The sequence below is a fragment of the Diabrotica undecimpunctata genome, unplaced genomic scaffold (assembly GCF_040954645.1).
Source record: "Diabrotica undecimpunctata isolate CICGRU unplaced genomic scaffold, icDiaUnde3 ctg00002144.1, whole genome shotgun sequence".
Classification (NCBI taxonomy): domain Eukaryota; kingdom Metazoa; phylum Arthropoda; class Insecta; order Coleoptera; family Chrysomelidae; genus Diabrotica; species Diabrotica undecimpunctata.
In genome coordinates, this window is record NW_027313222.1 from 1 (window position 1) to 23,056 (window position 23,056).

The window sequence follows — 23,056 nt, forward strand, 5'->3', positions numbered from 1 at the left end:
CGCGCTATCTCAGAGTAAATTTTACAGGAAAGCCCAAATACTATGATTTAAAAGATACTATGGACATTTTACCAAAATCTTTATCAGGAAATAATACATTATTGTATAGAAACTACACTTTATTTTTAAACATAAAACTAACATACAAATGAAATGGAAAAAGTTAACACAAGCTACAGAAAAAAAAATGGCGACGGACATGTGGCTTTTGCATTTTAAAAAATACTGGGCGGATGTCCTATGAAATAAATATAAAATATTATTTTTATTGGCTATAAAATATTGCATAATGAAAAAAAACATACCAAACTAACAAACAAAACATAAACTTAAAGAAAAATTAGAGAAACTGTTTAATCATCTTCTTGACTCTCGCCCTGGCCATGAGGAAGATTGCTAAAGTATTTTAGTGTCGATATTTCTGTATGGAAGTACGTCTCGGACTATTTGATAAAACAGGAATAGTGTCAGGAATAACCAAAACCTTTTGAGGTTGCTCACTTGTTTGAAAGCGGCATCATCAAAACTAGTTTTGTAATTTACGAGTCCTGGAAGCTCCTTTTTAGATTGCAAACTTTTGATAAAAGGAACTCTTCACTGTTGCAATTCTTTTTCCTAACGACAAATGGAGAAGTAGTAGTTTTCCTAGACTGTCAAATGACAGGAAATCCTTTAACTCCATTTCATAGACAATGACAATTTTATGACACGAAAAACGAATTAGTTGTGCCCAGTCATGAGTTTTACATATGTCCATAGTTTTTGTGTGTTGTTTTTTATGTTCTATAACAAAATGTGCCACATTCACTTTCATGTGGGTATGTCCTCTTAAAAGAATTTTGTGATTCACAGTTTTGATATACGGAAATTTATGCATAACATTGATTCACACTTTTGATATACGAAAATGTATGCATAACATATGAGTAGAAAAACAAAATGTTAATGTTTCTATTCTGGCCAAGACAATTATGTGACCAAAATTTTACTTCTTTTACATCTTCCGGTAAAACTGATAGCCATTTAAATAAACCAGAAGCAATTTCGTCACTTCCTCTCTTACCTGTACTTTCATTCCATACCATAGAATGTGTCTGAGCCAGTGTCATGTCACAAATTGTAAAATTTAGGATCCAAAGTTTTAATTTGTAAAAGCTCTGTGCATTGTAAGGCAAGGAGTGGGGTTAAGCACTTTTGAAGGTCCATTGTACAAACTTTTTCCTTAGAACCCTCTAATCTAGATATAATTTTGTCTTCTTGTTTACTTGTATATCTTATTTGTGATTCATTATGATGGACTTCCTTTTCTTTTAAAATAATTTCTTGTTCTTCTGCATCTGTAACCTTCAGTAAACATCTCTGTCTTTTGTCAGGTGAAGACAAGGATGTGTCGTCATGATTCCGTATACTGTTTCTTAAAAATTTCTCTCCTATTGACAAGGTATTAAGAAACATCATTTTACACACAGAGATTATTTCATTTCTTAGTGTAAAACGATATTCGTAACTCAGCTTCCGTAGCCCTTCTTGTCTATTATTTCTTGGTCAATTCTTGGAAATAGTAGCAGAATTGTCAGTCTCTGTTGTTTTCTTAAGTTCTTTTCCCATTGTTCTGGTATAAATTTCCGTTTCCTGGATTTAAATTTTTCAGACTTATTTGCTGCGTCTTCCTCTTTTATTACATTATTATCTACTTCTTTATTGTCCATTTTCATTTTTTGAAACTAATTTCGAACTGCTTTGTTTATTGTTTCATTCACAAAACTGTCATCTTCTTCTTCTCCACTGGGAAAATAGTTTGGATCCGTCTCATTATCAGAGAAAAATGGTTCACTGTCAGAAGAGTATAGTTCATTTTCTGAATCATACTGTACAATCCTGTCCGTATTGGAACTAGTAGTCTTTCCTTAAGCGGTACCTAAAAACACAAATATACAGTTAAGGTGAAACGAAATATTATGTGCTTTTAAGATAAGATTTGTCAGTGTTCTGCTTTATTATTATGATATTGTAGCATGTTTTCCACATTTTAACAATACTTTACATTATGCATGTTGTGTTATAAATGTAAGACAGACCAATCGAAGATATTAAAGTGAAACTTTCTAGTAGTAAATTGCCATAAACATGCTAGAAATTTGATGGTCTAAAAATAATACGAAATTATAATTATTAAAAAATAAAAAGACGGCCTATCACAAAAATTCTTGTTTGATTCATTACGCATATATTGAAGCACACTGTATAACTCAAAATATTTTAAAAATGTGGGAAAAATGTGTAATACACATTATTGTACTAAAGCATATTATCAACAAACCCTGCTTTTAAGGCATTTAATTACTCTTACTTTCTGATGGGATTAAAGGTATAATCGTACGTGATTTGCAGAAAAAATTTAATACACTAAAACGTACCTTCAATTTCAGATGTTTGGCTACTGTTTTCCGTCGCTTTTAAAGCATTTAGGATTTTTAGACCTCTTCCTGTTTCTCCTAAGTTCAAATTTTGATACTAAAAACGTCTAAAACTAGATCGGCGAAATACAGTTTACAACACATAACCTCAAACTATATGACAAGACAAAATCCACATAGTAGTTTACATAGCTACCTCGCACTAGGACAACTGCCCGTAGTTTCATTATTTTGTGGACATCCGCCTTTTGTAATAAACAAAAATAGAGTGATGTCCAAATACGCCTTCTGTGCACCAGTATAATTGGACACCCAACGTTTGACAAAACTCTAAAATTGTAACGGTTGAGATTTGGACATCTGGTTATGGTTCTCTGAATAGAGCTCATTTTCAGGGTACGAAAGCCACAAAAAAGTAAAATTAGCCAAAAACGTGACATCCGCCCTTAGTGAACCAAGCCCCAGATATATTAAACCAAATTTATTATTGTGATTGCATCTTTTTTAGTGGGGTATCTATTTTTTCTTAAGTGAAAGTGAATTTGCATTTAAATTGATTTCATTGTCGGTCTTGTGTATTTCTATATCTTTCAATGACTGCTTTTAATGGGAATATTCCACTTTAGAAATCGTTCTCAAAATACAAAATATTAATAAATTAAACAAATTTTGTTTCTTGTTACTTGGTGAAAAATTTTTTCCAATTCTGCTTGTTCATTGGTTAATTAATACCTCTATGAAAGGTTGTCACTCCATTTTTTGCGCGGTCGTCCGATACTTTTTCTGCCGATTGGTAACTTATCTCTTCCTATTTTGACGACACGAGTCTCCTCCATTCTGCTTATGTAGTTGTTTCATTCTTTTTTCTATTTTCTATTTTGAGTCTCATCTTTGCCGTTAGAGTCAGAGTCCTTGTGTTGTGACTATGTCGAGTCTTGTTTCTAAGGAATATATTATTATTGGTCTTACTCTGTCTTTATAAATTCTTAACTTTATCTTAGTGTTAATGTGTCTGTTTTGCCATATAGTGTTATTAGGCATACTGCCAGTCTATTTGCCTTTTGTACTTGATCACTCACTTCTTTGTCTAGGTCTCCATAGCTGGACAGTATAATTCCAATGTATTTTATTTCCATTACTTGTTTAATATTATTGTCATTAATTTCTATTTTACACCTGATTGGTTTTTTGCTGATTACTTTTTTTGGTTTTCTGAGATGAGATTGTCATATTAAATTCTTTAAATTCTTTTGATTTTATGTTAAATCTTTGAACCAATGATTGCAAACTATTTTCATCATCAATATTGCGTCATCTGCTTAACAGACTATTTTAATTTCTTTGTTCTCTTCTTCATTTGTCATGATTTCATCCATGAGTAAATTAAAGAACATAGGGCTCAATGAGGCATATTTCGATACCTATTTCTATAGGTTCTGTAAGCTGTTCATCTATTCTGACCTCTATTTTGTTGTTTTTGAAGATGTTTTCGACAGTTTTTATAATATATAGGTAAATTTCTCTATTATACACAAGATGGATTACATCTTTGAGTCTTACTTAGTCAAACGCTTTCTTTAAGTTAATCAAACACAGAAATGCTGGTCTGTTATACTCTAGTGATTTTTCAGTAATTGCTTTATCATGAATATTACATCTGTACACGAGTTTCACTACGAAAACTCTGTTGTTCATCTTTAAACTAATCCCCTGATTCATTAGTTTTTGTCAAATTTAGATGTACGTTTTAGGGTAGTATTTAACAAGTTTATACCTCTGTAGTTTTTTGACTGTTTTTTATCTCCTTTTGTGAATAGTAGAATTAGTTCGCTCGTTCTTCATTATTTCAATATTTTATTGTGTTTTATAATTTTATTAATTAATGTTGTTATTGTGCTGTCATTGCTGCTCCACAATATTTCAATAATTCGTTTGTTATCCCGTCTTTACCTGCTGCTTTTCTGTTCTTCAGCTTTTTGAGTATTGTACTTACTCCCTGTATAGTTATATAAAGCTCTTCGTTTGTGGTAATACCTTGGCTCGTACATAACGGCAAATGGTACACTAAATCGAAAAATTACCCAAATTGGTTGCTGTAACTGGAACTGAATGAGCGATGTACTTTTTGATCTTGATTTGATTTTAAGTGTGACACCTGCGTTGGTATACGGCAGTAAAATAAGGCCTGTAAAGAAGATACAGAAAAAGAAGGTGATGCATAAATAACTAATATTAATTTTTTAGAGCTCGCACTGTAGCAGATAAGATTACAGTTACACATACTGGAACACGAAGCTTATTCCAAGATTTTAAAAACTTGTTAAAAACTCTCTACAATGGAATACATCCCGTAATTGAACTGGTATTGCCTCCTAATAAGGACGTCTTCGATGTAAGTATTATGTCTATATCTATCTTATAAATTTCTGTTGAGATTGTTGTTTCTGTATTTTTGTATGCCAGACACGTTAAATTACTCATTTTATTAAAGAATGCAATTTATGTTTAAATTAATATAGGTAATATAAATCGGAAGTTTCTAAACAACTTAAGGTTTTCAGACGACATAATGCTTATTGTGCACTGAATATAATAAACCACTAGCTTTAATATTTGTCGACTATGAAAAGGCATTCAACACCGTAAATCAACAAAAAATGTTGGAAGCCTTGACAGAATGCCGAATTGACTATCGGTATATAAATATAATTAAACATATATACCAAAACGCAACAGCCAGTGTTAGAGTGGGTGATCGTCAACCCAGAAATTCCCGATACAACGTGGGAGTACGCTAGGGGGACACCATATCGCCGAAACTGTTCACTACGCTTTTGAAATATATATGTAAAAGGGCAAAACTGACCGACAAGGGCATAAACATAAACGGAGAAAAGCTTAGCCATCTAAGGTTTGCAGATGATATTATACTAATAGCTGATAGGATAGATGAGGCCAAAGAACTTTTAAATCAGCTCTACCTTTCCTCGCTAGAAGGAGAATTGAAAATAAATATATCTAAAACCCAGATGATGACAAATCTTGTAGTCAGCGAAGATATATGCGTAGGAACAAGATCCATAGACCAGGTAATGGCCTATAAATACCTAGGTCATGAGATTCGCATAGGAAAAGATAACCAAACCGTTGAGCTTCTCCGTCGTATAAGACTGACTTGTGCAGCCTTCGGCAAGCTGAACCACATTTTCAAATCGTCTGATATACCAATATGCCTTAAAAGAAAAACGTTTAATCAGTGTGTTTTGCCAGTGTTAACTTACGGGTGCCGAAACGTTGACCATGACAAGGAGAACAGTTCAAAAGATCCGTGTGTGTCAAAGGGCGATGGAGCGTGCTATGTTGGGCGTTTCACTACGAGACAAGATCCCAAATCGCCAGCTACGACAAAGAACAGGAGTGGCTGATGCAGTAGAGAGAGTAGCAACACTAAAATGGAACTGGCAGGTCACGTGGCTCGAATGACAGACAATAGATGGACAAAGCGGATACTGGAATGGAGACCAAGAGATGATGCCTACCGAAGTAGAGGTCGTCCACCAACACGTTGGACTGACGATCTAAAAACGTTGTCATAGGAATTGGATGCAAGAGGCACAAGATCGAAATAGATGAAAATTATGAGGGAGATCTATGTCCAGCAGTGGAATAAGCGAAGATTGAATGATGAATGCTTATTGTGAACCAGATAGATCATGCGTACCAACTTCTTCGGGACCTTTAGACACCTTGTACACGAGTTGGTCTCAAAAGTAATAAGAATTCATTAGAAATTAGTAATTATTAATTAGTAATTAGTAATAAATAAAATAATTAGTAGTAATTAGTAATTAGTAATTAGAAAAAATCTTTTCTAATACACAATTCATGACTAAACTTGTACTGGCCAAAAACATTTTCACTCATGGCACGCAAATTGAACACAAGTGTATACCTATAACTATCTGGGCCACGAGATTAAATTCGGAAATGGGAATCAAACAACGGAATAAAACAGGAGAATAAGACTAGCATGGGCAGCTTACGAAATATCGATGCATTTATCAGAGGATCAGATATATCCATGTGCTTGAAAAGGAAGGTCTTTGATCAATGTGTACACCAGTTCCAACGTATGGAGCAGAAACATTGACTCTTACCAGAACAGTTATCAATAAGATACGAGTGGCACAGAGAACAGTGCAGATGTCAATGTTGAATATATCCCTCAATCTCTCAATCCCGTCAATGTTGAGATACAGAGTTTTGAATGAAATAGTTAGGAGAAAAACTCATATTAAGGATATCATTAAAAGAGTTACAACACTGGAATAAAACTGAGCAGGATATGTTACCAGAGTCAGAGATGGAAGATGGATTAGAAAATTTTTATAATGGAGACCTAGACATGATACATATGGTAATAGAGGACGTCCTCCAACAAAGTGGTCGGGCGACATCAAACGCATCCAGCATCACTGAATTCAAGGTGATTCCGACTTAAAATCAAATACAATATAATTGTTTACCCAAGGCCTATGTTCAGCAGTGGATTTGAAGCGGCTAATGTTAATTATGATGAATATAGTTTATACTAATGTTCAATTGACGCAATTAATTTAATTTCCTAAGTAAAAACAGAAAACATAGGGAGCTCAGCCTTGCTGTCTTAATTTGTGTTTGTGCTTTTACAGTTGGTGAGATTTTGCAATCGTGATATCAACATAAAGTTACGAATACGAATGCTGCGGTGTTATGTCTTTTCTACCCTGTTGTATGGAGTAGAGGCTTGGACACTAAAACAGTTGACCACAAAAAACCATCGAAGCTTTCGAGATGTGGTGCTATAGGCGCATTCTCAGAATATCATGGATGGACCGCGTCACTAACACGCAAGTACTCCAAACTTTAGACAAAAGATGCGAAATTCTAAATGAGATAAAAACTAGAAAGATGGAATACTTGGGGCACATTGTGAGAGGTGAAAAGTACGAACTTTTAAGAAATATCATGCAGGGCAAAATTAAGGGCAAAAGAAGTGTGGGAAGAAGAAAAATATCATGGCTTCGTAATCTACGTGAATGGTTCGGGTGTAGTTCGATTGAAGTTTTTAGGCGCGCTGCTAACAAAGTCGCAGTGGCCATGATGATTTCCAATCTCCGCTAGGAGTGGCACGAGAAGAAGAAAAAAGTTGGTGAGAGCTAATATACTTTAAAATAAGTAGGTACTTCTTCAGGAATTTCCTTCGCTGCGAAGATTTGTTATTATCATATCAGATATTTGTTTACTCGAACTATATCCAAACTACTATTTTCCCAATATTTTTTCTTGCACAAGTCCTATGACGCGGGTATCTTTCATGCATTGTGTATCTCAAGTATTGTAGCTTTTCTTCTTTGATAGTTGTTTTTACTTCTTCTTATTTCCCCATTCTATTCAGAACCTCCCCATTACTAACTCTGTTATGAGATTAATTTGAGATCTCATTATTTGCTTTATTTGTTTTCATTATCTTGTTCCATGTGGTAGCCTCGATAATAAAATTATGGAAAAGACTCCTGTAAATTTCTTCTTCAAGTATTACCCTAATTGCAAAGATTTGTTATCATCATATTTGTTATCATGGAGTACGACAGGGCTGTATTTTGTCTCCATTGTTGTTCAACATTTATTCTGAATGGGTATTTAAGGAAGCTTTAGACGGTTGTGCGAAAGGAATACTAATAAACGGTGAATGGTTGAATAACATTAGATATGCAGATGACACTATAGTTTTTGCCGATAATCTGAATGACTTACAGATATTAACAAATCGCATAACAGAAGTCAGCAACAGATACGGACTAGCTCTTAACATAAAGAAAACCAAATTTATGACAATTAGTATAAAACCAATACTAAACGCTCAACTTACAATCAACCAACAGAATAGTCGAGCAATATACATATCTAGGCACCAATTTAAATAGCCAATGGGACCACTCAACAGAAATTAAACAGCGAATAATAAAAGCAAAAGCAGCATTCGTTAGAATGAGAACCATTTTCAACAGTCGAGACATATCATTAAAAACAAAATGCCGTCTATTGAACTGCTACATATTCACAGTTCTGCTCTACGGAATGGAAGCATGGACACTGACTGTTGCATCTATGAATCGGCTTCGAAGCTTTCGAAATGTGGTGTTATACGCGCATCTTACGTATATCCTGGATTGACAGAGTTACTAATGTGGAGGTCCTGCGTAGAATGGGGAAAGAATGTGAAATTCTCATGACCGTCAAAACTAAAAAGGTGGAATATCTAGAACATGTAATAAGAAATCAAGAAAGTTACGGCCTTCTTCAGCTGATTCTCCAAGGGAAAGTAAACGGTAAGAGAGGACCGGAAGAAGACGCATTTCCTGGCTTCAAAATTTACGAAAGTGGTATAACACGACTACCACTGAACTGTTCCGCGCTGCAATAAATAAAGTAAAGATAGCCGTGATGATCGCCAACATCCGGAACGGATAGGCACTTTAAGAAGAAAAAGTTATCATCATAGCCATTATAATTTTAGAAATAGCCGCTTTAAAAAGAGTTGACCCCAACTGCATCCAAACCGCTATTTTGCCCTTTATTTTTCCTTGCACAAGTCCTAGGATGGTGTATCGTTCACGCATTGTATGCGTCAGATATTGTAGCTTTCTTTCTATGACAGTTGTTTCTACTTCTTTTAGTTCCCCTCCCCATTATATTCAGAACCTCCCATTACTTACTCTGTTAAACCATTATATATTGTCATAGCTCGCCTGTACAGCCACATTTTAATAAAGTTAATTATTCATACTGATTCTACGTTTAAAGTACTATAGGCCTTCGAGACCCTTTAATTTGATAGTCGTGACTAGTTTCTTTTAGTTCTTCCGATCCTTTACTTGTTCTCTTGAGCCTTGTTCCCATTCCTTCTTTCAGTCCATATGGCATCAAACTACTTCCTTCGTGGTCTTCCTCTTCGTTTATTGTTCTCCTGCTTGTAAAACTCTCGGAACATTTCATAAGATTTTAAAACATATCCCAGTGCCCTGATTTCTGTGTTATTTTCGGTCTCTCTAACATCTCCATTAGCTCCTGCTTTGTTGTTCTGCACCATTTCCTCTTAGCCTTCTTTATACCACCAAAAACCTTTCTTCCTATTTTTCTCTCCCAAATCTCCAACTTTTTTTCTTCTTTCTGATTCATTGTTTAAGTTCACATGCATACAACACCGTTAGTCTTACTATTGTTTCATGAATTTGAATTCAGCAGTGTGTTTAATAATCCTACTGCTTTGCTACCTTTCATTAACCGTTTATCTATTTATATATCTTCACCTCCGTTATTTGTAACTGTTACCTCACATAACTCAAATCCTGTTAACTTCACCAATGTATACTTTATCTCATTCATCCTTAAAGTGGTTCATTTATTTTCTTCTACATTATCTCTTCTCGTTTCCATATACTTGTTTTTTTCTCGATTTATAGTCAGGCTATAGTCTAGTTTTTCTTCAAATTTCGCGAACATTTTTCAAAATTATATTCTTGAACGTGTTAAAAGTACCAAGTCATCTGCGAAACCTATGCACTGTTATATTTGTTCAGAATAGTGCCGCTTGTCTAAATCTTGGATCTTTCAATTATATTTCTACTACTAGGTTAAATAAGTCTGTTGACAGGGAGTCTTCCTGTTTTAATCGTTTAATCCTTCCTCTTCCTTTAATCCTGTATTGATGGTAAACTGAGTTGAAGATTTTCTTCTATTATTACTTTATTGACTGTATTATTTAGCGTCATCTTAACTAATCGTATCAGTTTCTCTAATATTCCTAGGGATCTCATTGCTTTGTCTATTTAAAGTTGATAAAGAGAATATGCAAATCTATATTTTGTTCATAACAGTTGTTTTGTAATAATTTTAGCATAAAAATTTGGTGGGTTGTAGGTTCTGTTGGATCATCTGTTTCGTAGGTTTTTATTTTACTTATTGTAATTTTTGCTAATACTTTATATACTACTTCTAATGGTGCGATTCTTCTGTAATTTTCACATACAATTTTATGACCTTTTTTGTAAATTTAGGGCCATGTTCTTCTGCTTTGGCATTTTTTTGCTTCCCCATACTTTGATTATAAGTCCAGCTATCTTTTGCTGCAATATATCTCCTCTCACTTTTAATAGTTCTGCTGACGCTTTGCATTTGGATCTAAGTCTCGATTCATGTCGCATTCATAGAATCGCTCTCTAAAATCTTGGAACAATTCCTCAATATATTCTTACCACCTTTGTAATTTCTTTGTGTTATCTAGTGTGATATTTTCATTGTTATTTAGTAAAATACTTTTATGATTTTCTTAGCTGTTCCTGTCATTTCTTTTATTCTTTTGTGTAAAATCAAATTATTGCTTTTTATTTGGAGTTCTTATATTTCTGTACATTTATTGGGGTAATTTAATTCGTATACCATTATTATTTTGCATTTAATAATCTTTTGTACTATAACTGCTTGCATTAGATACCATCCTTATTTTTGCAACTCTTCTCTATTCCATTAGATCCAGAATTTAATTGTTATACTTGGCCTGTTACACTTTAGTTGTTGGAATTATTTCCTTTGCAAGGATCTAAAATTGAAGTTTTAAAAAAATTCCACAGTTGTTTTATTTCATCTTCTTCGTTAGATTTTAGCTTTTCAACATTTTTACTTGACTTCTTTAGTTATACATTTTTATTTTAAGTTGGAATCTAGCAATTTGAAGATTGCGATCCGACGGGGCATCCATTCATAATATGCCTTTAGTGACTGGATGGCATTTTAATATCGTTTTTTTTTGTCCAATAAAATTAATTGGTTTTTGATAATGTTATTATAATTGTCAGTTGGCAATCTTCAAGCATACATAGGTCTTTTAGGAAGTTTGTGATAGGTATTTATTACATCACAACAAAACTGTTTTCTTGACACAATTTTACCAATCGATCCCCTTTGTCATTACACACTTTTAGCATGTAGTCCTACAATTATTGATCTCCCACCTATTTTTACGTAAAATTATCCACAAGTATTATTATCTTTTTATTAATACTAACTTTGAGTATATTGTCTATTTCCTTACAAAAAGCGTCTTTTTCTTCATTCCTATCAGCCGTCGGTGCATGGATCTGAATTATATCTAAAGGTGGGTACACATATGCGAGCCAAACGGTATACGTACCGAACGCGTACAGATCCTTGAAAAATATTCTACATCGTACTGATCGCATACTTATCTCGATCCATGGAAAGCGACAAACCAACAACGAACACACATGTGCGAAATGATTCATTTTATTTATAATTTGGGTACTGATTTATGTTTCTGTTTTTGCTTGTTTAACAAAATAAAAATATGTACAATAATCAGTTTACTGTTTTCTCACGTCTCTCTAGGAAGGAACACGTCATTCACACTATGTCGATTTGATGAGACAATAAAAATGTTCGCTGCGTCTAGTAAGCGCCGTCCCAAACTGAAAGACGAGCTTCCTTTGAAGTCGTGGAATAAACCGCAACAATTTGGTTCGCGACGAGTCACGATGAAACAGTACGTAAGCGGTTTTTTTCTGCCGTACACATTAACGAATATAGCGTTCGCATACCGTTTGGCTCGTATATGTGTACCGACCTTAAAGTTCCATGAAATGTTTTTAATTGAAGAATTATTGTCATATCAGATACTTTTAAAATAAGTACTATGAGTGGCCTAAACCAGAAATTATATAATGTATCATAAGTTTTTATGAAATAGAGGTTCAACGGTATCTAAATAAGAGCGATAACAGTCTTACTCTCTAGTAAGATACTCTAAGATAAATAGATACTCTATTTACCATAAAAATAATTTGTCATTTTAAAAAACCAATACTATAACAACATAAGAATAACCGAATAGTTCTTAAAATAATAAAACAATAGATGAAACCAACTCGGGGGAGAGGCGGTGCAGAGTGGACACTTTCTGACAATTTAATTCACCAATGTTATATTTTCTTCAAAATCAAAAAATGTGTTATGTTCATTAATAGTCCACAACCTTAAGCTGTTCTTGACACAAAGTGCAACTGCTAATGTTTAAATTGTAGAAAAAATACATTTAGCAAAGCATGTGCTCATGTGTCCACTGTACCCCATGGATGGGGTAGAGTGGTCGCTATCGAGGGGATCACCGGACATTGGAATTATTTAAATACAAACATTAACACAATTAATATATACTGTTATCTTCTTTATGTGCCGTCTTCTACCGAAGGTTGGCGACCATCAAACGATAGGTTTCTCTGTTTTGTGCCGCATGTATTATGTTCGCGGCTTCTGGTATTTGAAACCATTCTCTCAAATTTCTCAGCCAGGATTTCTTCTTTCTACCCAAACCTCTTCTACCTTCAATCTTGCCTTCCACGATAAGCTGTAGCAGACTGTACTTATCATTACGGAACACATGGCCCAGGTATGACGCTTTCCTCCTTTTAACAGTTGTTAACAATTCCATCTCTTTACCCATTTGTCTTAATACCTCTGTGTTGGTCACTCTGTCTGTCCAAGGTATTCTCAGTATGCGTCGATACAGGCACATTTCTAGAGCCGCTAACTTCTTTATAGTTGCTGCTGTTAACGTCCACCCTTCAACTTCGTAAAGTAGCGTAGAGAGTACGTAGCATTTCGTGGCGCGCCATCGGAGGTTAACGCTTAGGTGGCGGTTGCTTAAGAGCTTTCTCATTTTTTGATGAATTTGGATCTTGCTATTTCAATTCGGATCTTAATCTCTACATCTGGGTCCCACTTTTATGATGGGTCCCATCATTTACTGTATATCCCAGATATTTAAATCGGTTGTACTCTTTCAATACGTTCGGCTTCAATATTCAGGTCGATATGTTGAATGTTCTTTTTACTGATCACCATAAATTTAGTTTTCTTTCTGTTGATCTTCAGTCCAAATTGGTTGCCAATGTATTTACTCTATTTAGCATTATCTGTAAATCTTCGATATTATCGGCCAGTATAACAGTATCATCTGCATATCGAAATTACTTATTGGTACGCCATTAATCTTGATGCCCTCGTTGTACTCTTCCGGTGCCTCTAGAATATTTGTTCCGTGTACAGGTTGAAAAGCAGTGGCGAAAGAATACAGCCCTGTCTAACCTCTCTCGAAATGGTTACGTTTTCACTCACCATATGTTTATTTCTTCATGTGGGCTGTTTGATTCCAATATAGATTTTTTATAATCTGGATGTCTTTAGTGTCAAGTCCTGTAAGATGTAATAGTTCTATGAGTTGTCATGTTTGATAGTATATATACTGTTATAATAACTAAAAATAGATACAGTTTTGTTTGTTTAAATTGTTAATTAACCCATATCGTATGCATAAAGTCAATTTTGAAGGAAAGTAAATTGTGGGCTCTAGTGTTTTCCGTGTTTACACAAGTATTTTACAAAGTAGTCACCATCTTGGCGTAATTTGTTGCACTTACCCGATATTATTATTTAACTGTCTTTTATGTAGCGAATTTCACTAATACAAAAGTGCCCTCGTTTATTTTGGCTGTAACCAAGATCTAATTCCCAGAAGATGTTTCGGGAAAACTACAGGGAGAATCTTCTAAATCTGTTAAGTCATCTATTGATATGCTGTTGGTGCTAGTGTCTAAATCTTTAGGTGTCTTGTTTTTTTTTTTATTTTGCTTTTAGCTTACTATTTGTAAGGTTACTAAGATTTACTTAAGTGATGTGGCTTCTGGGTGTTCTTAGAGAAATGTCCTAGAGTATTTCTTTTCATGAAAATTGTAAACCTATCTTTTTAGCAGTTTTGTTATATACCCAAGATTCTACAACATGTTTGTTGTTTGTAATTACAAACTCGTAGGCCAAACTACGCAGAGCACTAGGTTTTAAACCATGATGTAACGCTGAACATATTTTTAGATATTCTACTAATTTGGCATCTTCTGAATTAAAAAAAAATATCTTATAGTGTAATTCGGTTGCATTTTACCGTCTACGTCATTTACAATTCTTACATTTTTCCAGTCAATTTCAATTCTTTTCAATTTATCTATGAACTGCTTGAATGTTGTTTTGGGTTATGCCGTAAGGTGTATCAGCACGTTTTAGTAACCTTCGTTTAAATGGCGCTTAACTGCTTTAAACATCCTATCGGGAGATGTCTAGCTTATATTAGTCTGTCGTATTTTGTTTCTTACTATTTTTGTGGCAACTATAATTAAGGAAAGGAAAACAAATTTAAAATAACTTATGAGTGAATAGAGGGGTACAGTGGTTACTAATAACATTTTATTTGTGAGCAGTGTCCACTGTAATCCATTCATAACCCTTTAAAAAGTCCGATGCATAACTAAGCATAACTCATAGCACCCAATAAATATTAATATACACTCCTAGAAAAAGAAACAGGTGCAAAGTTTTATAACTAAAACTACAGTATGCACCTAGATTTGAATTATTTGAAAATGTAAACTGACCTCTGTACACCGCTTTTCACTGTACCATGTCCTCACCTACTGACCTTAGCATGGAAATCATTGTTATGAAAATTAGAAATATTACTAGAATAATAAAAAAAGGTCTGAACTAATGTAAAAAAAATATTGTGTAAAACCAGTAAAAGTACGCACGGCTTAACCCTGCAGTCAAAGAAACTTTTCTCAATATATATTGCTATTTTAGATAGGCTATATTATAATCAAGATATTTTATTTAGTTTATTTAATGTAAACTTATGTTTTCTTTGGCGTTTCAACAAACCACAACCAAGGCATATCTATTCTCAAATATTTGAATTTTATTTGCAGGTAGCCGCCGAAGCTGCACAAAAAGTTGTACGACTATTTGTCCACAACAACGAACCACTGCTGGATCTCTTGGATAAGATCATACTTGCTTTATCATCTGTTGGAAGAGTAACAATTGTTAGTCTTTTAGATATTCTCATAGGACCTCTATAAAGAACTAAAATCATACTACATATGTTTCTCTAGATTGTAATAACGTTGTTGATAAAATTTATACATGTTTTGCCAATAAACTGTTTTAAAATTTGTGTTTGTTTTATTTTATACACCATGTCATTTTAATATTTTGTAAAATGCAGTGCGCTCAATGAATCCTAATAGTGAGAACGCAATTGAACAATTTTTTATCCGGTATAGTATAGATTAGCGGTTCTCAACCTGAAGTACATGTACCATTGCAGCGTTGTAAAAAAAACTGTCCGAAGTAACGTTTCCACTAGATCCTTTGCCGTTCGCCACCTAGTGGCTTTCCAGTTAAAAATTATCCTTGTAATTGGTAAACATTTTGCGCGTCGAATGCCTAAAAGTCTTAATACCTATGTATTGTTCTTATAATAATAAAATATAATGGCACAGGATCCTTAGTACCCAACATGCACTTGGTATATTGGATATTTTGTCTTCGTTAATGACTAGACCGACCTGTTTTGCAGCCTTTTATAATGCTAGGAAATATTGCTCAACATCTAGCTTACTATACCCTTTTATGTCAATGTCATCAGCCTATGCTAAGATGTGTATCGATGTATTGTAAATAGTACTGCTGTCTCTAATTGGTTTGTCTTTTCCAAGGCAGTATTAAATAAAACGCAAGCCAGAGTACCATCTTTTCTAAGTCCATCCTTTATCTAGAGTCCATGGTTTAAATTCTAAAATTCTCTCCCTATATTTTAACCATGTCTTTTAAGTTAGACATTGTCATTATGGTTAACCGAATAAGTTTTTTCGGTACAATAATCTCACGAATTGATTGACACTCTCGTATGCTGCCTTGACGAATATGTGATGGGTTTCAATATTAAATTTTAATATTTTCTCGAGTATCTGTCTTATTAAATTATTCTGATTAATTGTTGATTTTTTGGAGTGGATCTAGCCTGATAGTTTCCAACTATGTCCACTGTGTAAACTGTAGCATTTTGTAAAGAATATTTGCTAGTATTATTTAAGCAGTTGTTAATACGGTTATACCTCTGTGTTAATTATCACATTGGAGCTTGTCGCTTTTTTATGTAACGGGCATAGCGCGTCTTAAGACCATTCACCATTCACAGGGCATGGTCTCATTTTGCCAGATAATATGAAGCATAAGTTATTAAACATAAATATAGGCTCCGAGTCTATTCCCTATGATTCAGACAATCAAATAATGTGGTTCAAATCTCCGATAGATTTACTATTATAGTGACAAAAGAGAGTTTCATAGATTCCAATCTTATGCAGCTCTGAAAAGAGGCCATGGCTAAGTTTTGGCCGGATTATCAACGAGGAATTTACTTTATTAAAGTTAACATTAACATGGGGAATATTGTTTGGTAAGCATGGATGAATAGTAATGGTTTTTTTAGTAACCACTTTATATTTTGACGTCCATTTTTTCCTGTCAATACTCCTGATAATAGAAAAAAGATCTTTAAAGAAGTAAACGTTTGTAATTTCGGATATTTTAGATGTATAAAATGGAGTTTTAAAAACTATCTAATGGATGGCTACGAATAACTTGTAATATTGCATGAGAATCTTATACTATTACGATGTTCTATCAATAATTAGTGACACAGCAAGTTAGTGCTTTTCTGCTGCAAAAATAGAACAACATTCAGGAATTAGATATTTCTTAACATAAATGCTGTTTGGAACAAAAAATTCTAAACCAGCACTTTCAACAGTTTTTCATCCATCTGTATAAATTATTGTTAAATCTTCTCCTAATTTGTTTATTATGGATTTAAATGTCAGATTAGTTAAAATTGGCAAGTCTGAATAAGAGGGCAATATAATGGTTGGTTTGTCTATCAGAACTTCAAGGTCTTGTTCGTAAAAACGAAATTTTGTTTGCTGTAATATATATGATTGAAATGAATTCGTATCAATAAAATATTCTGCAAGAAGAGGAGAATTTTTCATTCTCCAGTAAGAATTTGGTATATTTTCTGTCCAAAGTAAACCTATTTTGTGAACCATAGTTTTATTAAACAATCTATATGTTATTAGACGTTTTTTGGCTAAAATTTACCTACGTATGTGTGAAGGTGGTTCTTGGGCTTCTGTCAGAACTGCTTGGTTTAGTGAAAACATCATAGTTCCTAGACAAATTTTTATTAATTTAAATTGTATTCTATCAAGTGTTAATAGATTTGTTTTGTATGTTGAACCGTAAAAAATACAACCAAAATCCAGAATGAATCGTATATAGGATATATAAAACATTAAAGAGGTATGTTGATCTGCACCCCATCTTATTTTGGAAACGAAACGCAGAAGGTTAAATCCACGCTAGCACTTTTGTTGTATATATATATATATATATATATATATATATATATATATATATATATATATATATATATATATATATATATATATATATATATATATATATATATATAATTGATTACGGCTGTCGCTTCTCCGCCCCCAAATTCCATCTTTTTCTGTCATATGCAGTTTCCTCTTCTAAGTCTTTTGTCGCCATTGCTTCATCAATATCGTTGCGCCAACTTCTTCGTGGTCGACCTCTCTTTCTTCTTTCAGAAGGGATCTTTTCCAGTACTCTTCTAGGCCATCTGTACTCTGGCATTCTTTTAACATGTCCGAACCAGATTAATTGTTTTATTTCTATGTCATCATTGATATTTCGCTCCAATTTCATTTCGTTTCTTATTTGTTCGTTTCTAACTCTCTCCAGTTTCGATCTACCGCTGCTTCGTCCCAGATAATCCATTTCTGTCGTCATAAGTTTGTTTCTATTAACTTTGGTGACGTCCCATACTTCCGATCCGTAAAGTGTAGTACTTTGGACTATACTACCGTAAATGTGTTTTTTGGTTTCTCGTCGAATTGTTTTTTGTCAGAGAAGAGAGTTTAAGGCACGGGTCGCTGTTCTGCCCTTGTTTATTCTTTCCCCCGTCTTCCAATGCTAGGTCACATATTTTATCTGTTTCCACTGAGAGATATTCACATTTTGTCATATTCATGTTTAGACCTGCCACCTTATATTCTTCTTGCAGTTTTCTTACCATATAGCTAAGATCGTAGCTATCTTCGGCAATTACTACCTGATCATCCGCAAATAAAAGTGTATATAGCGTGTTTTCTTCCACCGTTATTCCCATGTTTCTACATTTTTTTACCCATTTCACTAAGGATCTGTCCAAATAGATTTTAAATAAAGTGGGTGACAGACAGCAGCCTTGTCTTAGTCCCTTTGTTGTTTGAAAAGGAGAGGTGATTTCTTGTTCCATTTTAATTCTTGCAAAGTTTTGTTCGTAGTATTTTTGAGTGGCGTTAATAAGAATTGGGTTTATTTTTAAGTTATCCATTTCTATCCATAGTTGGGAGATCGGTACACTGTCATATGCTTTTTGCAAATCTATTAAAGGTATATGGGTTTCTCTATTTCTCTGCACTGGTTTTTCCTCCACGTTGGAAATTTGTACGGGGGTGAATCGGTGAAATCATTACATATGTAAGATAATTAGTAGGAGAGAGACAGAAGATATATTTTCTCTCTCTTCCTCTTTCGAGAATAAAAATGTTCCCTTTGTTTATATATTTAATATTATATATATATATATATATATATATATATATATATATTGTTATGATTGTTTATTTTGAGTTCAAACTTAGTTTATTGAGCCAATAAAAAAATTATAACTTATCTGTTATCAAAAGTGAAATAATCCTTATATTACCTGTGTTCGATGGATTCAAAAGATTTTCTAGTTGTCTTTTATCGGGAGAGAGAAGAAAGGATAATAATACAAATATATTATATTACAAAGATTTACGTTTCTTTATTTTATATGAACGAATAAAACAATTATTAAATTCTGTCGTTATCTTATCAATCAGCATACAAGAAAATAAATCAAATTATTATGATAATAAGATTATAAAGCTACATACATTTATATTACGTGAAAAACCAATTTTACTTAAAATTTTCTTTACTTGAAAAAAGAAACCACAAAAATTTAAACTTTTGATTAGCCTAACAAAACCTCAGTTCTTAAATTTGAATGCTTATGACCATGATGTCGAAACGATCCTTCACAGATATTAAATTCAATTGTACAAACACTTACAATTTATTTTCTTCTTGAGTTGTATGTTGGAACATACCCAGAAAAGTCCAGTCTCCTCAAAGATGTGATCTCCCCTTTTTGGCACCTCGGCTCCTTCTTTACGTCTCTGCAAACCTCCTGCAGACTACACAAAAAACACCTGATTCACTTCTCCAAACTCCGCTACTTATTTATGACACCAGGACCTCCTTTTGTCAACTTGATGCCGTAAGAATACTTTCACATATACTTTATAAAAATGCCCACGGTAGATACAAGGACCTCTTTTAATCTACCTGTTATCTCCTTCTTCAAACTATTCACTTCTTTTCGTTACGCCGGTATCCAAACTCACGAACCACACCCTATCTTGAGACACACGACTGTTTCCTTTCGATGACCAAAATATCACTGACTTCTCCTGTCTCATCATCGACTCACCAAATTCCCATTTAAAACGACCGTCCAATCAAAAAGCTTAAATTGTGTTTACTATGATTTCGGAAAAGCCTAATTTCGGTTTCAGAGAAAACTAAATAGCTTACTTTAAAATTGGTTTTTTTTCAATACATCATTTATACATATTTCAAAAGATTAGAATATGGTCATTTAATACTCGACTCTACAAACAATGAAGAGATTAACTTACAGGTAAAATGTCTTCTAATTCTAAACAAAGGTTTTTTGATAATTTTGTTTGCAACGGAAACAGGTCGTTTGCCAAACAAATTTCTATTCTTATCTACACTAAATCTTATCTTAAATTAATATATACATTTTTGTTTATAATGATTTCTTAAAATTTTATTTCGATGGATTTTTTTTTATTTATTTTTCTTTGGTTGGAAAAGAAAAATATGACAATATATATATATATATATATATATATATATATATATATATATATATATATATATATATATATATATATATTTATATATTTATATATATATATATATATATATTAAATATATATATAACATTATAAATATATTATATAATATTTATTAATATTATTATTTAAGTGATATGTTTTGTATTATTTATTAAATGTTCATAATTATTTTAGTCTTTTGTATTTCAAAATAATAATCTCAATAAATCACTTTATGACCGAGAACTGTCAATTTTGAAATACGTTTGTGTCATGTCTAATTGGCAAATATTTTACGTTTTACGTGTTTGGTTCATACACTGGTGTATGTGAGTTCGAATCCCAATATGAATTTCCTTTTTTATTTTTGAAATATTTAAAAAACCCCACGTTAATTTTATTAAATATATGTAATTAAATATATGTATGATTTTAAAATAAAATAAAAATTTACAACATAATCCGAGTTGTTGGTTTTTGAAGTTATACTTCTATACGCGCGTTCGTCTTTGGAAATTTGCACAGAAGTAAATCGGAAATTTGCACGGAAGTAACAAGCCTCGTTAGGCATGTTAAATTATAAATTAAAACTTGTAAATATCTCATTTTTTTTACTTTTACTCTCGTAAAAGAAAGTTCAAATGTGTACTTATATACACAACAAACAACAATTAAATATTGTAACAGTTGTATTACCAAACAATATTTTTTTATTAATATTGTTACCATGGTAAATTAAACATATGCGTAAGTAAGTTACGTATATTGTCATTTTTAAATATTTATGAATATTTCATTTTAATTTGTATTGAATTATAATATTGAATTATGTGGCAGTATATTTATATTAATAACAAAATTAACAATGAATTTTACTGCAGAGTATGTGTAAAAAAAAATTTTTTGCATTCAACTCCTTTTATACATATATGAAAATAAAAATATATATTTTCATTAAAATATTGATTCAATCCTTCATTTACTTACTATACTCCCATTACAGGTCAAATGTTTATTACAGCAAACGATGCACCGTATACCTGTATACCTAATTCTTTTTCACTTTCTGCTCTCTCTTACCTATAGCATTACATATGTAATGATTGTGCAGATTAACTCATATATAAATTTGTAAAGACGAACGCGTGTATAGAAGTATAACTTCTACCGGCAGTCCCACTGGACTGCCACACCCGTTTTTTTTATATAGGATCATGTTTAGATACTTATACCCTAAAAATTTAATGACCTATCTGGCATTTGCCTGTGACTTTTTGTCTACGTCTAGTGAAACATACAATCGAAGGATTTTTCTTGTGATATACTAAAACCCATTTGTTTTACCCACTTATCTATGTTACTAAAGCTAAGTTTTAGATTTAACATACAATTTTCATAGAATTTATGGCTGGCGTATAAACATATATCGTCTGCATATTGAGTTATTTTGCGTTTGTCATCCATCAAACCATGCAGATCTACAGTATAAACATTAAATAATAAGGGACTTTAAATTGAGCCTTGTGGGAGATTGTTATATAATATTCTTGGTCCGTATAATACATTTTTATGGTCTCGTAAGTATATATTATATTTACAGATAATCTTTTATTAATACCACACGCCACCATTTTTGAATATAATATATCCAAATCACCTACATCATATACACCCTTTAAATCTAGAAACAACCATAGCATAAATTCGTTTTATGAGAAACAGAGTTGAATATCCGTAACTAAATGTATGAGAGCATCAATGGTACCCCTCGACCTCTACGAAATCCATACTGTGTGTTTGAGACAGTATTTTCATATTTTACATTTAATATTTTTTTACTGCATTATATTATGATCTTATTTAATGGTATATTCACAATACTTATTTACTTTAAAAGATATTATTTTCTTCTATACAGTAAAATCTCATTGTTACACTGGCTTAAACACATGTGGTCTGTTTTTAAGTTTAAAGAAACTAACTTATCTTTTGTTATTTGGATTTTATGTCACACAAAGCACAGAAAACGCTATAAAGTATTATATTTCTGGGACCATTTAGTTAAATTATCGCCATTCAAAAGCACATTTCAATAGTGCTGATTTATGTGGCTGCACTTGTCCCATAGATCACCTAAGAACAGTCAGAGATTTTACTGCCCATCTCAATACACTTTCTATCGAGACAGCGTAGAGTAATCATCTTGAGTTTATCCGAACGTCTCTTTTTGTGACTCAGCTGGCGCCGCAACGGGCAGATCTAACTCAACTCTACTGGCTACAATAATTAATACAACATTGCATTTTTTCTTCATTATTATTATAATTCATTTAACCAACGACCTCTACATTTAACACAAAATACTGTAAGTATTTACAATACACGGAAAAACTGAACTACTTTCAATAAAATGTTCTAATCTAAATTTTATTAGCCTTTCAAGAATTTTGTCAAACATGATAATAAAGAAATTTCAAGTTTTGTTTTAATTTCTTAGTCCTTATATGCTTTCGAATTGCTTTTCTCTAAAATGCCTGTTTTCTTTTCTTCTTAGGGTCCCTTATTCTTTCCTTGCCCTTTTTATTGTACTCTGAGATAGCGCGT

General features: G+C 32.8%; 1 long non-coding RNA gene across 1 annotated transcript; it reads left to right on the top strand.

The window, feature by feature from the left end:
• The first annotated feature begins 4,667 nt into the window (after positions 1-4,667).
• On the top strand, positions 4,668-15,535 carry LOC140431845 (uncharacterized). The gene is made up of 2 exons (XR_011949732.1): positions 4,668-4,809; positions 15,290-15,535. It is a non-coding gene; the product is annotated as an uncharacterized lncRNA (long non-coding RNA).
• Positions 15,536-23,056: the final 7,521 nt, after the last annotated feature.